A 17,967-nucleotide genomic window follows, 5' to 3' on the forward strand; every position below is an offset into this window, starting at 1 on the left:
ATGGAAGAAGATCATTAATATACAAGAGGAAAACAGTAGAAAGAACTGAACTTTGAGGAACACAAGCATTAGTGGAGAGGTCAGAAGATGAAGAACCGTCTAGAATCACCTGTAGTGAGCGATCAGAGGGAAAACTGGATACCCAGTTACAAACAAACAGTCGGAAAGTCATAAGATGGAAGCGTATTTAGAAAACCTTTATGCCAAACACGATAAAGAGCCTTAAAAATATCAAAAGCAACTGCTTCAGTTTCACCAAACGTTTCCTGTGAATTTGTCTACAGATGGGTAAAATAAGCCAGTATATTACCAGTGGATCGACACTGATGGAATTCATATTGGCGATCATTGATCAGATTAAAGGTTAAGATATTTTAAGAGCTAGAGCTAAATGGAGCTAACTCCTAGAGCAATGAAGCGTTCTTTTAGATTAATATCATCTATGTCAACAAAACTGATCAGTATAGAAAACCTCGGTCAAGTTCTTAGCTCATCCAAATGTAGTTTTATAAGTAATCCTACGATATCAATCAATACTTTTCGAACCATTTTATTTTATTACAGTATTGAACATTGCTTCAGACGACATCATTCCATGTAGCTATCCACTCATAACCAAACCAAACTTGACTGGCACTTCAATGAGTCCCAGAAAATGACCAATATCCTGTGTAAATAATCTTTCAGAGTATACGCGAGTATATTGCTTTTAAAGATATATAATGGTATATTAGTTAGCCTAGCGCAATTTTCCATTGACTCCTTTCTCTCTTTACAAATGTTTGTAAAGAGAACAGATCCGAAGTTAATACTGTCATTCTGCTTTGAAACGTTTGTTATAAGACATATCGTCTTTAAAATTCAGATCTAGACTGCACTAGAATGCCCGCAATATTTCATTTACATTTCATTTAAATTATCACCAACACAGGTAACCTCCTTATTAACTTTAACCTTATAAGCATCTTTAACCAGAGTTTTAAATGGAAATATTTACGAAAGTATTTATTTTATAAATACTTACGCCTAAAGTCTAATTTTATGTGGGGTTGCAGGGGAGGGTTGCGGTTTCATTTACGCCTAAAGTCTGAATTTTTTTATGAATTTTACAATTATGTGAGAAATAAAAACAAATAAAGCCCAATGACATGAGAAATGCAGTTTTATTCATCAAAATATGATTTACAATGGACATACAAGGTGTCCTATATATAAGCCGCTAGGAAAATTCTTTAAAAAAACAAATTATTTTATTTAAGTGTTAATGAATAGTCTTGAAGCATTTTATATGTAACCCTCTATTATATTTCTTGCATCGTTTTTGGTTTTCATGTGACAAAGAGCATATAGTGTGCGATTTTTTGGGGGGAACAACTCAATGTGCATGCATATCAAATCGACTTTCATTCAAATTTTGCTGTGGTCTTCCTCGCTTGGCTTGTTGTGGTATATTGCGATATCACTCTAAATAACATCTATCTATAGTTCTAGAAAAACCTAATAGGTCTTGCATCTTTGACTCTGCATATTCTATGTAGCTACCAGGCGATATTCACAGTTACATCGATCAAATATGTAATAAGGCTAGAATACCATTTTTTTCTCGAATACTAGTTCTGCATTTTTAGATATTGATGAATAGCATGAACCTGAACAATAGGTTTAACACTCACTACATTTGAACATTATTTGAGCATTTTTATCGTTCCATATACACACCAATACTTCATTGTTTGCATCTGTTAACGAGTCTCTATCATTTTTTTTAAAAAACATTTTTATTTTCCACTGGGAAATTTTCAAGACTGTTATCAGAAATGGTTTCTGTAGCTTTGACTGGCATTTCTTTTAACTTTTCCATTAGCTTCATACTAGTAAAAAAGTTGTCAAAGCATAAATGAAAAGGGTTTGAATTGCGTTTCAATAGAATTTCAGGAAATTTGACAAGATCTTCCCCTGACTCAAAACTAATTTCTTTTTATGCCTCAGTTGTGGGATTTCTTCCTTCATATGGTTCAAACCACACTAAATATCCAAAGTATCGTAGAACCTCACCAAATCTTGCAAACAAAGCGAATTAGTTTTCCACAAATGAACTGTTTACATCCACGTTTTCCAAAATATTCACACATTGACTCGTCAAAGCTATAAAATTCTTCCAAAGGGGCGTACTGAAGAAACTTTTTATTTAGATGATTCATCCGACGTCTGAGTTTAGTAAATTTATCAGAATCATCTCATTTAGTGTTGACAGCGAAGTATAAATTTGAAAAGACAACCTCAAATCTATCACGTCTCATTGCATTGGCAACAAGAGAATGATGAGTATCAGATGCATTCCCCCAAAACATCTTTCTTCTTGATGCCGAATAATAGCCACTCAACAGCATTATTCATAACCATGTGAACGTCTTCCGCTGACCAAGCTGCAATTTTAGGCTCAATGTTTCTCTTTTCCCATTTGCTCGTATGTAGATATTTCTTCTTTTTTTTTTTTTCGAAGGGGATTTAGATTCCTCATCTTCAATTGAAGAATCATCTAAAGCGGCTTCAGCTTTAAGCATGCTTCCAGACAAATTATTTATCACTCCTGGACAATCGTCTTGATTAGTAATATTCCCGGTGTCATTCTCAGATGGCAATATAGTAATAAAAAATTCATTTTCTTTATCCTAAATGGGTAGAGAACCATCTTCAGCTGAATCCAAAATGTCATTTATTTTGAAGAAATTTTGGATTTGCTGTAGAACTGTTTAGGGTCCATTCTGCCGGAAAAAAAATGTATGTATGTGTGAATGTATGCATATGTACATATCTATTTATGTATATAGGTAAGAATGAATATATCTTGTATTGCATATATGTATAAACCGAAAGAATCATATGGTTGTAATATCCTTGCCATCTCACATTTTTCTATGCCAGTTCCTTGCATCTTAAACCTAGGACACTGATTTGTAAATGCATATAACTCAAGCACATTTCAGTTGGTAAACTTAAAACTCGTACTGATTAAAATGTAATGTTTTCTGATTAAAATAAGCATTAAAAAATGATAATTTGAGAACTGCCAAATACTGAAGCACTTACCTGTGTCAATAGGGCATGTGAGAAAATCGAAACTCAAAAATTTAGCTTATTTGAAAAGCGCAAACAACAAACCTATCACTTCAAAGTCGCAAAGGACACTGAGTACAATTTTCTCTTACGCTAGACATAAATGGATTAACCCATTTATGCATAGAATAAACTTTGGATTATCGACGTAGGTCCTACTTTGCCTTCACATTAGCAAAGGTGTTTTAAATTGAATTATCCAAATTCGAATTAAAAACTAAATTATCCAAGTTCGAATGAAATAAAGTTGATATAATAAGGTTTTTCTCGGGCCCATTAGTCGTTATCGACAAAATCCTGAATGCTGCTCAATACCAAATCGTATTATAAGGGCTGTGAAGAGCAATTGAGACAGAATTTCTAAAGCTCTGGGACACTGGGCGGGTGCTAGTGTAGCCAGTTTCTCGGGCCTGATCTTGTCTCTATCACTACTCTATTAGATTATTCTCTTTGTTTCAGTACATATTTATCGATTCGTCGATCGTTTATTGCTTTGGATCTGAAGGGCGGTTACACTCTTAGGGAGTGTAACCGCCTAAGAGTAAGCCGAGTTATAGAGTTTGATTAATAGTGCTACTTTGTTTATTTATTTATTTAGAATATTATAAACTCAGATGTGAAATCTCTTAAGCAAATGGCGTTCAAATTTTAGGTCCGTGTGCAACTCACATCATGCTTATTTACTATAACAAACTATTATATTTTTTTTACCAAAGACAACAGACCACAGCTTTACTATTAGCATATCCAATGCTATGTAAAATCTTTCATGGAGGACACTCAGTTGAGTTCGTATTCCGCCAATGGTGCAAGGAATTTTTATGGCAGTTTTCTCAACGTGACTGAGTTAATCGGTCTCAGGCGAGAGCATCGTGGTTTTTCCTCCGAAATTCGGGTTTTGTTTGTCCAGTAAAAAAGGCAAACTCAACAATATCCCTAAAATGAGAGATTGGCGTAATATTTGGTTGTTTTGTTTGCATATTACATTAATTACAATTTTTGTTGGACGAAAAACCCGAGGTTCTGGGATGAAAAAAATTTCCAATCAGCAACAGTATCAAACACTCCTTAAAACTTCACCTTATAGTTGGAACTCGAACCAGGATCTTTCAAAATCATTCGATGTATAAGAACAGTGATTATAATCACTGTACTAGCTGTGAACCTCAATAAAGTTATTAAAATTATAAAATAAACATTTATTTTCAAATGAATTTATGAATAAAACGAACTACATCACAACGTGAATCGACTCAAAAACATTTTATAATAAGATAAAATTTATTGAAACTCTTCTTACACTTTTAATACAATAACAGGTTTAAGTAGTTATAATAGTTCGCTTATAATTTGTTTAATCTTCATAAAAGTTGAAAGAAATCGGAGGAAAAAACTGGAATTTATTTATAGTTCCAAGACAATCATTTATAGTTCCACTCTTGAAAGTTTTGAATTATCAATACTTCAAAATACACTGCCCTACCATTAATATCCATGGATGCGGAAACAGGTGCTATGCATGCAACACGTCACAGAACCTGCTGCAATCAGAAACCTGCTGTAACCTGCAGAACTACGTCACAGAACCTGCACACTGGGCTTCGAACAGACAATTGCAAAAGTGGGCATGCAAGATGACAAGTTCAACAGAATTAACAGACTTCCAATCTGGAATGATAGTAGGATGCCACATCAGCAAACATCACCTCAACAAATGCTGGACGCTGATTAACATGGTGTAAGGAGCGCGAATCCTGGACTGTAGAGCAGTGCAAAACAATCCTATGGACAGACGAGTCGAGGTTCTCACTCTACCAATCTGATGGGCGTTCCTGGATGTGGCGAATGCCAGGGGAACGGTTCCTTCCTGATTGTATCCTCCCAATAATAAAGTTTGGTAGAGGCACTGTCATGGTATGGGGCTGGTTTTCATGGTTTTGCTCGGGCCCATTAGTCGTTATCGACAAAACCCTGAATGCTGCTCAGTACCAGCACACCTTGGACACTTATGCACTTCCAGCATTATGGCAAAATTCGTCGAAGGCCCACATTTGTATCAGCAAGACCAAGTACGCCATGCCATACTGCTCGGGTGGTAACAGAGTGGTTTGAGGACATGGGTGTGGGAAAGAAGAAGAACTCTTTATTATATACAGAAAGCAAATTGCTGTATACAACTCCCTTCACGGCTACAAGCCAGGGATTTACATAAAAGAAATCACACAACATAATAAACACAAAAGAAAAAAAAAAGCATTATGACTCCTGAAAGGTTTGAACACTGGGATGATGGATTCAAGGCAGTGATGAATAGGTCACCGGGAGCAGGTTTTAATGTCCTCTGACGTGGTCCTGGGAAGGAAGTCGACCGAGTACTTTCTGCCTATATTCCTTATCGACTGCAAATTTGTAGAAGTCGCCGTCCAAGGACTGTATGTCTTGCAGCATTTCCACGGATAGGAACCGATCAGTTAGCTTTAACCAGTTTGGAATGGCCTGTAGGATTGGATTAGCCCTAAGGCTTGGGACCGGGATCCTCCATCGGCAGTTAGCCCAGAAATCTGGTACTGAAAAAATGCCGACCATCATTTTGATGGCAAAGACGAGTCTTCTCTCGTGAATGATGGCAGGAAGACGTCTGATGTTGAGAGCTGCCGCCATCTGGGTGGTCCTTGGTGTAGGGAGAAGCCGAAATTTCCATATGGCCCACTTCAGTAGCCAGAATTCCCCCGCGAAATTCCGTCTAAGATGGGTCGTAGCAGTTGAAGTAAAGACTTCGGCGCCATAGAGTATGACCGGATAAACACATCTCTTAATATATCTGCACCCAACAGCCTGGTCATGGACGTGCATTAATTGTTGTTTAATCATCCACTGGAGTCGACAGAACTTTATTTGCAAGTGGTTTATGTGCGATACAAAGGAGAGCTTTTGATCAAAAATAACGCCTAGATCTGTATGTTATTGGACAGCATAAATCGCGGATCCTCTTAAAATGGGTTGCACTATTGTTGGGCTCCGTTTGAGAGAGAAAGTCAACTGTTTTGACTTCTCAGGATTAATTTGAAGTCCGAAACCGGAGAGGAAGGCCTCAAGGTTCCGAATTTTCTGAAGGATTAAGGTATTGATGTATTCAGCAGTGTCTCCAGGGCTGATGGAGTAAACAGTTTTATGTCATCGGCAAAGTTGAGTATATCAGTTCGGCCTGTCACAAATGGCAGGAGAACAGCTGAGAACAAGATTCCGGACAGGATCCCGCCTTGTGGGATTCCAGCTGTAATAGTTCTGGTTTAGAACAGATCGCCATTGCGAACAATAATGTGGTGGTAATTTTTTTTTTTTTTTTTTTTTTTGTGGTAGTTGTTGGCGCATCGACTTCTGTGGCCATAAATGCACCTCCCAAGGTTTTTTTGCAGTACTTTGATCCAAGCCCGAGGCGGGATTCGAAACCGCAACCTTTGGGTTGCTAGGCAGGCACTTTACCCTCCTGGCTAGCCCGGTCGGCGAACAATAACGGTCCTGTTCTCCAGCATTGTCTGAATAAACCAGAGCACGTCTCCACCAATGAGGTAATACTCACGTAGTAGCCTGGCCAACGCGTGAACGGATACGGAATCAAATGCTGCCTGGACGTCGATATACGTAAAGGTGATTTCCCAACGGTGCTCAGATGCCTCGAGGATCTTGGTAGTGGTGGTGACTAGATTTTTAGCAGTGGAACTTGAACGGGTAGCATAGTGGATCTGTGGTAGCTGTCTGCTGTGGCATAATTTGGATGGGTAATATTCTTAGAAGAGATTTCTCAAAGAGCTTTAATAGGCATGATGCAGAGTTTGTTTGTTATTTGGTTTTTAGGAGCATTAGCAACTAAGGCCATATTGCTCCAGGATATGCGGTGGTCATTCTCTGAACCTTTCCGCGGTCTGAACCGTCTGTGATGTGTCGCTGGTCTTCGATATGTTGAAACTATCACAGTGATCGCAAAATTCTGGGAGAGAGATGACAGAGATTTTGGGTAATTTTTAATCTCATCATTTTCAATGACCGTTTGGAGCCCCTTATCCGTGGGTATGTTACGGGCGAAGCATGAATTTACCTTGTTTTTCCTACGGCTATTCCCATGCGGAGCAGTTGGGTTGTTAGTGGAGAATAGAGATACATCGTATAGTCAGAGTCTGGACTGTTCTGGACACATCTCAGGAGCGTTTATGGATATCACTTCTTTTCTACTTCGTGCTTCATAAAATGGCCTGATGATGGTGCCGAGGGGCCATTTGGTGCACGTTCCAATCATTTCAAACTGACTTCTATCACAATAGATGCGAAAAGAAGCATATGCTGTGCTTCGAGTGTTCAATCTCTGAATCTTTAAGTCTAATTGTAATTCCTTAATCAATTACATCTGTGACGAGTTGTGCTGACGTGTCTGGTGCCAAACGTGAGACAAACAAACTGCTGGGGGGGAGAATTTGGTGATGAACCATCCCGTTTGTAAGGCCGAAGCTTCGAGACTCGTGCGGTGCTCGTCCAAGTGGTTTTCTTCCTGTACAAACTGTTTCTACTGGCCGTCTTGCACTTGGTAGTCTGGTTATTTCCCGGTTCGGCAACCATCACCAAGTTGGTCGCAAGCCTGGCAGTGGTTCGGTCTTGTTTAGGACTAGCTTACGAGTGACTTCCTGGGTGTAGTTCAAGGGCGTTTAATGTGGCATTTTTATTTATGTACTGGTCGTAGCTAACTTCGTCGGGTGGCACATCACCACCCATTGTTTCCTTGGACAGATTCAGCTTGAGCGCGTTTAGATATGATTTATTCATCTCAGAAGTGTGTTCAATGAAATCTTCTGTTTCTCTATTACGTTCATAGAAAGTAATGGGCTGTGTGTTCTGGTCGGTTATCAGCTTTAACGCGAGAGCTAGTCGTCGAGAAGGATGCACGGTCAACACAACCTTTTTCAAATTGAGAAGATACGGTATCCAGATTTCTGCTAGCTGGTTTTGAGGTCTGAGGACCCCGCAGAGACGATTGATATGCGAATCTCTCCGATAGCATAATATTGCTCTTCAAATCTATCATCTGGTTTTTCAAAAAGCTCATTTCCTTTCTAATTTCCTCATTCTGTGCACGAAGTTCTTGATTTATACAGAGTAGAGCAGATAAACATTCAAAATTTCTCCTCTAAATTGTGCATTTACTCTTCAGCCTGCATAGCAACAGGGTAAACAAATTAAGTAAATGCTTCTGCTATTATGCTGCTAAGGCTATTAGTGAGGTTGCTGAGATGTGGGGCGTGTGACTGTTCACTCACGGAGCTGCGACGACTGGCAGTTTGGCCAATGTAAACACGATTTGTTTACATTGATTATATCGGGCCAGTAGAGGATTAAGGTCGATTGAGGCCCCGAGCTCAGTAGAAAATATTGGGCACCTTAAAAAAAAGAGAGACAAGGAAAATAAAAATACATGTTAACCATTTTTTTAAATAAATAAAAAAATATTATGTGCTATTAATGTTTTATTTCCAATAAAATTTGAATATAATATAATTAATAATAGCAATAATAATCACAAAGTTTTGAACTAATAGTTGAACATATTAGTTCAACTAATTTGTTGGGGTTTTGCGTATAAAGTTGGGAGTTTGCGTGGGCCCTTCAGAAGTTGGGGCCCAGTGCGCGCGCCCGGTGCGCCCGCCGTTAAATCCGCCCCTGTATCGGGCTGCATTTGTGAACTGAAAGCGTTTCCGTTAACATCGTTTGGGGGGTCAATTGCCCGGTCTCGCTCATATTCCAAATGATGAGTAACTTCTTTATCAAAATTGCTTTCTTTGTTCTCCAAGTCATTGTTTTGCGTATCTGTGCAGCGGTGAGCAGGCGGCCAGGAACTACAATTAGCTCAAGCTAGGTCAACCCAGGGTAAAGACCCAGGAAAACCCAATTAGAGACATGAATAGAGAAAGACAGAAGGAGAATTATGGGAACTAGAAGGTGAGGGAAAAGATAGAAAAGAGGGGGATCAATAGAGGGATCCGCCTTGGAATTTGAAAATAATATAAAAAAAGAAAGAAGAGGTGAAGTGGAACTCACTTCTCCAACTATGGATTAACTTCCATAGCAAATCACAACTAACACTCTGGAATCGACATCAATCTGCGATCACTATATACAAAGACATTTGCAAACTTAGGGCTCTGAATTGTAAGAACATCAAAAACCAGACAGGAACAGTTGCTGCAGAGCAAATAGAGAAAAATCCTCCTTATATTTACATATGTACAAAACAGTCAGTCCAGAAGTGTTGTTGGTAAACAGATCCAAAAAATGTCAAATCCAGGTTACGATTTACTACTGCTCGTGCACTGGTCGGGACATGGTATAAAAAATACCTGGCACTGAGCTGCGTTAATCAATGTTACTCTTGTTCTTCAGATGGGAAAGGCAGCGGACTTAAACGAGTTTGACAAAGGCAAAATTGTAATGGCCAGACGACTGAGTCAGAGCATATCCAAAAAAAAACAAACAACAAACTATTATATTTAGACCACCCGAATAATTAAATTCATCTGCCGTGCTGTGTCTTACATCTGTTAATTGCGTGTGTTCTTTGGTTGATTTGTCTGTTTGCTGTACGAAAAATCCCAGTTTCTGGGGTAAAAACGTTGCTATCTACGCCTAAGAAGAGCATATCCGAAACGGCACGGCTGGTGGGATGCTCACGGTCAGCCGTGGTTAGTACCTACTGAAAATGGTCCAAGGAGGGAAATCCCACCAACCACCAGCGAGGTGTAAGGTGTGTTGAGGGTCTAACGGCTTCTAGGATTTCCCCATCTCCGCGTATTTTCTACGTTTCGGGCAAGCCTGAGATTTTTTTTAAAAAATCTATGGTTCATGTGCTATGTGGTGTGTTGTGCCCTTTGTTCTTCCGGCCTATTACCGCAAGGCCCCTAGTGGGACCTGACGTTTTCACACCCTGCCACGGGGAGGCTGGCTGGGTGTACCCAGTGAGGCTATTTTACTCTGGCAGGTCCTGCCACTTACTTTCCTGAAATTTCAGTGGCTAGGACCTAAAAAAAAATATATATATATATATATATATATATATATATATATATATATATAATAAAATATTGGAGAATCGCTAGCGTAGTTTAGTTAGTTAGGTTCTTTTAAACATCGTTTGGGGTTTACACTGAAAGTCTGTAAGGCCTAAAAGGTCGGGCATAAATTTTGGTGTGTCTTAAATTTGGATGTTGGGCTGATCGCTATGTAAGATGACAGTTTTGGGTGGGGAGGCAGAATACTGGGGTGAAGTAGGAAGCAAAGGGGTCGATAGAGAAGATGACTTACCCGTTTTTCAGTGGAGCATTCCCATGCCCCACCAGAGGGAAAGAAGGGTGGCAAGGGGAGAAGAGGTTTCTCCCCCTGCGAGGAAATGGGGTTTAAAGAGGGTCCTGCAGGTGCAGGATCTGAGAGCCAGATGGCGCTCTACTCTAGCTCTGGGACGCTTCAGTGTTGGTCTCTTTCAGGAAATTTGTCAGTGTGACGAGAATTTGTCTTGTCTGGGGTAGTTTTCCTCAAGATAGTTGTTTTCTCCTTTTCTTGTGAGCAACTTTGATTAGTCTTTTAGGCACTAATGGTGCATTTTTCTGTACTGTTGAATTTTCTTCTTTGATTCTGGTTTGTTTGAGTTTCTCCGTTGTTCTGGTTCATCCATTCCTTCTAAGTTTAGGCTTTTCTATTGGGTGTTGTTGTCTTCCTGCTGGATAGGTTGTAGTGCAATAATATTTTTCCTTCTTTTAAATATTTGAGTTGCAAACTTAGTAAACGCTACAACTCTTCTTATGTATTCAGGAGTAGGAATTCTTTGTTAATTGGGTTGTATTGGATGTTTGTAATGAGGCTCGCTTTTATGTCGTCATAATTTTTAAATTCATGCATGACATGAGTCCATGATTCGGGTTCTCCGCAAGTACAATTTCTATCTTCTGTTATGCCTAGCACGTTTAGTTTTTCCTTAAACGGGCCATGGCCCGTTAGTAGATACGTAGTGTTAAGGCCCGGGAAGAACCACGGTGGGGCTTTCGGGTGCATTTTTGTCACTAGTGGAAGAAATTTATGGGTTATTGCTCCTTTGGTGGTTTCATTCCACCTTCTTTTCCAAGTTTCTGTTAGGAATTCATCTAGCCAGCGGGGTGTAAAGTGTAAAGTGTGTTATTCTCATATGGCACCAGGGGTTTCCCCCAACTCCGCGTTGCTTTCATTGTGGGTGAACCAGTTCGCCGGAAAATGCCAGAGATTTAAATCGACTATGCGATAACATACCTGGAGAATCTTCAAACTGCACTAAGCGGACACAAGATAATAGTGGGGGCAGACGTCAACTGCAGATCTCCCCTCTGGCACAGTACCACGCCTGAAAGAAGAGGCTCAACAAATGGGCAAAGGCTTGAGGAGCACCTGGCCAACTCCATATTTGTTGTTAAGAACCAACCCTTCTGCCTCCCTACCTTCTGCAACACCTTATGGGAAGCAGAGATTGACATAACATTAGCCACAAGAAACATAGACACCCACATCACAAATTGGACGGTTAGAAATGCCTGGACAACCTCGGACCATCGTACAATAACCTTCACATTAAAAAGGAACTTGACAAGAACAGCTGCCGACAGGCACATGCAAAATAGATTCGCCCTAAGCAAGGCAAACTGGGACACCTTCCGAGAGACTCTACGCACAGCAGGCCAGCAATACCTGCACACACTGAGGGAGCAGGAATGCGGGAGCGAAAACCCGGAACGACTCCAGAAGGATTTAACAAAAATAATAACAGAAGCAGCAGAGAAAGCCATGAAGAGAAGAATCCCCATTGCAGGGGCCACGCCCTGGTGGACTCCAGAGCTCACACGAATGAGGAAAATAGTACAACACAGAAGGAAACAATTTCAGAGGGCTAGGAGGAATTGGCCGCAACAAGAAGTCACTGAACTCAGGAACCAATATAGAATCGCTAGAAATTGTTATACTGAACAGATAAAGAAAAATAAAAGAGAATCATGGGAGAGGTTGGTACAAGGGTCAGGAAACAGCAACCCCTGGGGGGTGGTATACAAAATTACCACTCACAAACTCCCCAGGGGGGAAGTCGTGACAGCCACCAAAACAGCACAAGGAAATTTAACCATAACCTGGGAGGAGTCGATTGGGAACATCCTGGACAACATCCTTCAGGAGCTGCCAACAACACTAACAGATGAGCAGCAGGCTATCTGCCAAGCAAACAATTCCTATAATAATGACCAAATAGAACCCCCCTTCACCTTAGAAGAAATTCAGGATGCAGCAAGCCGCGCGAAAAATAAGAAATGCCCTGGACTGGACCTAATTGAACCGGAGATGGCAAAAGAAGCAACGGAACATATACCTGAATTACTGCTAAAACTATTCAATTGCTGCCTGGAAGCAGGTAAATTTCCACTACAGTGGAAAAAAGCAAATTTAAAACTGATCCTAAAAAACCCAACAAAGCCACCAGAGACACCTAGTTCCTACAGACCCATAGCCCTGCTACCAACCCTCAGTAAAATATTCGAACGGCTGCTACATACAAGAATCACAAGGCATTATAATGAAGTAAATCCTAACATGACAAAGCAATACGGATTTACTCCTGGCAAATCCACTATCGAAGCAATACAGAACCTCCTCTCTAGAGTCGCCCATTGTAAAAGGAAATACTTCCTCGTCATCGCAGTGGATTTCGCTGGGGCGTTCGACACCCTCTGGTGGCCGAGCGTCTTGGCGAGACTCAGAGCTGCCAACCTTCCATTGAATCTTTATTATTGCATGAAGGATTACCTGGCTAATAGAACAGTGCAAGTTACCACACCATATAAATGCCTCAGTCGCCCAGTCCGCAGGGGCTGCCCCCAGGGTTGTGTCCTGGGGCCGCTCCTGTGGAACTTTCTCCTGGACGAATTCCTCGCCATGGATCTGGGTGGTGTGGAGGCCCAGGCCTATGCAGATGACTTGATCTTGACCATCGAGGCTGACAGCAGATCCTCCTTAGAAATCCAAGCAAATGATGCCCTGCAAAAGCTGCTAGATTGGACGAAGCTACACTTGCTCAAACTAGCACCCGACAAGACAAATTCGGTGCTGCTAAAAGGTACGCTAGACTTAAGGAGACCACCACAAATTAAGATTGAGAACAAAACAGTTAAGCTGTGCGAACAGATTAAATACCTAGGAATAATCTTGGACAGAAAATTAAATTTCAAGCCACACCTAGAATATATTAAACAAAAGATAAGAAGATACGCGGCCCTCCTCGCTAGAGTCACTCGCAGGGACTGGGGACTCAGACGTACTACCCTGTCTTTGTACTACAAAGCTCTCTTCATCCCTGCCATCACATATGGCTCCCCTGTCTGGTACGCGAGGGCGGCACTAGAAGTGAATAAACGGATCCTCGAAACCATTCAGAGGACCATCCTCCTTACCATGTCGAGAGCAACTAGAACGACTAGCACGGCTGCCCTCCAAGTCCTGGTAGGAGTTCTACCCCTGGATCTCGAAGCTACCCGCTGTGGTCTGCTCTACCATCTTGCCAGAAACACATCGGCTACAATGTATGACCTCACCACTGACATCACTAATGACCGCAACTATGAGAAGAGAAGAATCACCGACCACCTCATCCAGATTTGGCAGAGGAGATGGAGCAACACAGAAAAAGGTGCAGTGACCAGAAGATTCCTCCCCACTGTCACCAAGCTGTACCCTAAGGCGCCAGCGTGGTTTCACCCTGGTCGAAATACCACCTTCCTCCTTACAGGACACGGCCCGTTTAAAGCTAAACTTCACCAACTTGGTATCATAAATAACGCGGACTGTCCCTGTGGCAACCCGGAGTCCTGGAGACACTTAATGTTTGAGTGCGATTTGTATGACGACCTGCGACTACGCCTAATAACGTCAATCCAATATATCCCAGACAACCAAGAACCCAGACTGCTAGACACTCAAGAGGACTACAAGGCACTCAGTCAATATGCCCAGGATCTATTTTCTAGAAGGAAAACAATGATAGAAATATACCAAAGGCAACCCAACTAGAAAGAATGCAGGAGGCCTACTGTCGACCCAAAACTGCACTCCCTTGTGCGGTTTTTTTTTTTTTTTTTTTTTTTTGGGGAGGGGGAGGGGGTATTTGCTCTTCTCCTCTCCTCCCCATATTTTCACTCTGGTGGGGCATGGGCATGCCCCACTGAAAATGGGGGGTCACCTCTCTATCCGACCCCTCTTCTTCCTATTTCATCCCCCCAGTCTTCACCCTCCCCTTCCAACACTTTCTCTTGTACAGCGACTGCCCCACATTTCCAAATTTAAATCACATCAAATTTTGCCCGACCTTTTAGGCTCTCTAGAAATAGTTCTTTCAGCGTAAAACCCCACGCAGCGCTTTCTAAATGCAATTTTACTTAAACCGATAACTCCAACTTAGCGATAACTCCAACCTTTATTTTAGGTCCTAGTCACCGAAATCCCAGGAAAGTAAGTGGCAGGACCTGCAAGAGTATAATTAGTCTCTTGGTACACCCGGCCGGCGTCCCCGTCGCTAGGTATGGTAACGCCGGGTCCCACTGGGGGCCCGGCGGCCAACAGGCCGGATGAACAATGGGCACAACAAACTACATACCACATGACCCATACATTATTTTTAAACCTCTGGCATAGACAGGGTACTGTCACTCGATACAAAGAACATACGCGGAGATGGGAGAAATCCCCGGAGCCGTCAGACCCTCAACATACCTATACCTATACCTATACCTACCGTTGTTCATCTGGTCATTTAGCCGCTAGACCCCTGCTGAGGCCCAACGTTGCCCCACTTACGCCCCGTGGAGACAGACCAGGAACCCAGTAGACTCGTTTTACTCTGGCAGGTCCTGCCGCTTACTTTCCTGAGATTTCAGCGGCTAGGACCTAGTAAAAAAAAAAATTAATAATAAATAAAATAAAAAATCCGTTAGGTTAGTGACGATGCACACACATATATATACATATGTACAATTACATACACATATACGTTGGCGTAGGGGTATGATCGCTAAGGTTGTTATGCCGAATTTGGGCTCAAAGGATTTTTGGCACGATAATTTTTGTTGTGTGGGGCTTTTGTTAGCGTAAAGATAGAAGTGGGGAGAAACAAAAGACTGAGGGGGGGGAGACAGAAATATGGGACCGATATGGTAGGTAGCTCCAGTTTTCAGTGAGGCATGCCCATGCCCCACCAAAGTAGAAGATGCCATGTTATGTCAAAGATCTGGGTATATTCTTACCATGGGTGCGCCATATCCAGAAATTCCATTACTTCACACAGCATGCCCCCCCCTACTTTTCTTAATATTGGATACACCATGAATTGTCAAAGTAATAGAGCAAGCTTATCTGCAAAAAAGATCTAAACCACCCAAACACTTCCTAGTTCATTGCACAAATATGCGTGGTCTCAGTTGAAATCTCAATGATATCCATTTCCACTTACCGTCTGCCAAACCCCATGTCTTTTTTCTGACAGCATCATCTCAGTTATCGGTTGATTCAACTACTGCTCATCTCAGATGCCCAAATTATTCACTGTATGATTCCTTCCGCCTCAAAGGTGGTACTTGTGCATATGTCCGTTCCGATGTTCCCTGTCAGAGACGTGGTAATGAGAAATCTACTCTTTTCGATCTTCTCTGGTTTAAAATCTCTCTACCTCATTGTGTCACATTCATCCGTTGTCTCTACCGTTCTCCCAACTACACTAATCACGTGGAGCTCTTTGACTTCCTCTCTTTGCAATTTGACTTTCTCCAGTCCAACTTTCGTAACAGTGAGGTAATTTTCCTTGGTGATTGTAATGTTCTCAACTCCAGCTGGCTTACCTTTTCTAGTCACACAGAGCCAGCTGGTGGAGATGCTGACCTCGCACAGATTTTTCATTTACATACCAGAATACCAGACAATCCTAACAATACAGCCAACGCCCTTTATCTTTTTTCTCACAAACAACCATTCTAAGTACACGGTCGAAGCGAGAAATACTTTAGGCACCTCACATCACACTTGGTGAGTGTCTCTTCTCCAATGGAGCTTTTATCCCATGGCTATTCCCAATTTCGTGTTGTTTGGCATTACAAGAATGCAAAATGGGATGACATGTGGGATTTCTTTTCTTCTTTTGCTTAGTCGCATTACTGTTTAAAAATTTCTGATGACTCAGATTGTGTCAATGAAATTATTCTTGCAGGAATGGAATCCTTTATCCCAAACTACACTTTAAAATCTCGTCCTTTATCTAAACCTTGGTTTTCCAATAAATGTGCTAAGGCTGTTCAAGAGAAGAATGTTGCATATCGTAATTGACTTGTTTCCAATTCTTCAGTTTCATTTTCTGCCTACAACAGAGGTCACAACAATTGTAAAGCAGTTATTAATCAGTCCAAACTAGAGTTTGAACAGGCTAAGAGTACAAAACTTGCTTCTTGCCCTAATGGTAGCCGAGCATTCTGGTCTCTTGCCAAAGCTATTGGCCGCAACTTTTGCCCATCTCTGCTCTCACCTCTGTCCAAACCAGATGGTTCTGTTGTCACTTCAGCCAAGGATAAAGCTGACCTGCTAGCATCCCATTTTTCTTCGTGCTCATGTATTAATGATCTTGGTAAAACACCTCCCACCATTCCTAACACGCTCCATTCAATGCCTCCTGTGGTCTTCCGTCAAAAGGATATCAGAAGGATTTTGACGAATCTAGATGCTAAAAAAGTTCCACGTTCTGAAGTTATTTCTCCACTTGTTCTCAAAACCTGTGCTCCTGAACTTACACCTGTTCTTTGCGGCCTTTTCTCACTTTGATATTTCAAAGGTGTTTTTCCTTCTGCTTGGAAATTTGCTCATATCCAGTCAGTTCCTTAAAAAAGATGACAAATCCCTCGCATCCAATTATCGTCCCATTACAATTACTTCTACTATTTATAAAGTAAAGGAGAAATCAATTAACCGCCAACTCTTATACTACCCAGAAACCTTCAGTGTGATCAACGATCGCCAGTATGGATTCCACTAGTGTCGATCCAGTGGTGATATTCTGGCATATGTTACCCATCTATGTACAAATTCAATGGAAAGGTTCGGTGAAACCCAAGAAGTTGCTCATGACATCTGAAAGGCTTTCGATCGTGTTTGGCATAAAGGTCTTCTAAACAAACTTCCATCTTATGGTTTTCCAACTATTTTTAGTAATTGGTTATCCAGTTTTCTCTCTGATCGCTCACTGAGGGTGACGGTAGATGGCTCTCTGTCTTCTAACTTCTCCACTAATGCCGGTGTCCCCCAAGGTTCAGTTCTTTCCCCCACTATTTTCCTCTTGTATATTAACGACCTTCTTCCATTGACTGGAAATCCTATCCATAGTTTCGACGATGATACCACATTGCATTTCACTTGCCAGTTTGAGAAATCTTGCCCTGCCCAATCAGCTTCAACTTCTAGAATATCCGCTACCAATTCCTTAAATGTCGATCTTCCTTAGATGTTGAAGGTAATCTTCCAGTGTGGCAAAGACAACTAAGTTTATTTCAATTCTTCTAAAACTCATTCCTGTCTTATATCTCGCAAAAAGGATCCTTCTGCTCCTATGCTTATCTTTGGTGACACTTCGATTTCTAGGCAAAAAGATATATCTCTTTTGTGGATTTATACAAATATTGCTTCCCCTGCATCCAAAAAATTTGGTTTTCTCTTTCGCTCTCGGCGTTACGTTTCTTCCAAACGTCTGTTCAATATATTCAAATCGCAAAT

This window comes from Mastigoproctus giganteus, chromosome 3 (assembly GCF_048544385.1).
Source record: "Mastigoproctus giganteus isolate SK-2022 chromosome 3, ASM4854438v1, whole genome shotgun sequence".
Classification (NCBI taxonomy): domain Eukaryota; kingdom Metazoa; phylum Arthropoda; class Arachnida; order Uropygi; family Thelyphonidae; genus Mastigoproctus; species Mastigoproctus giganteus.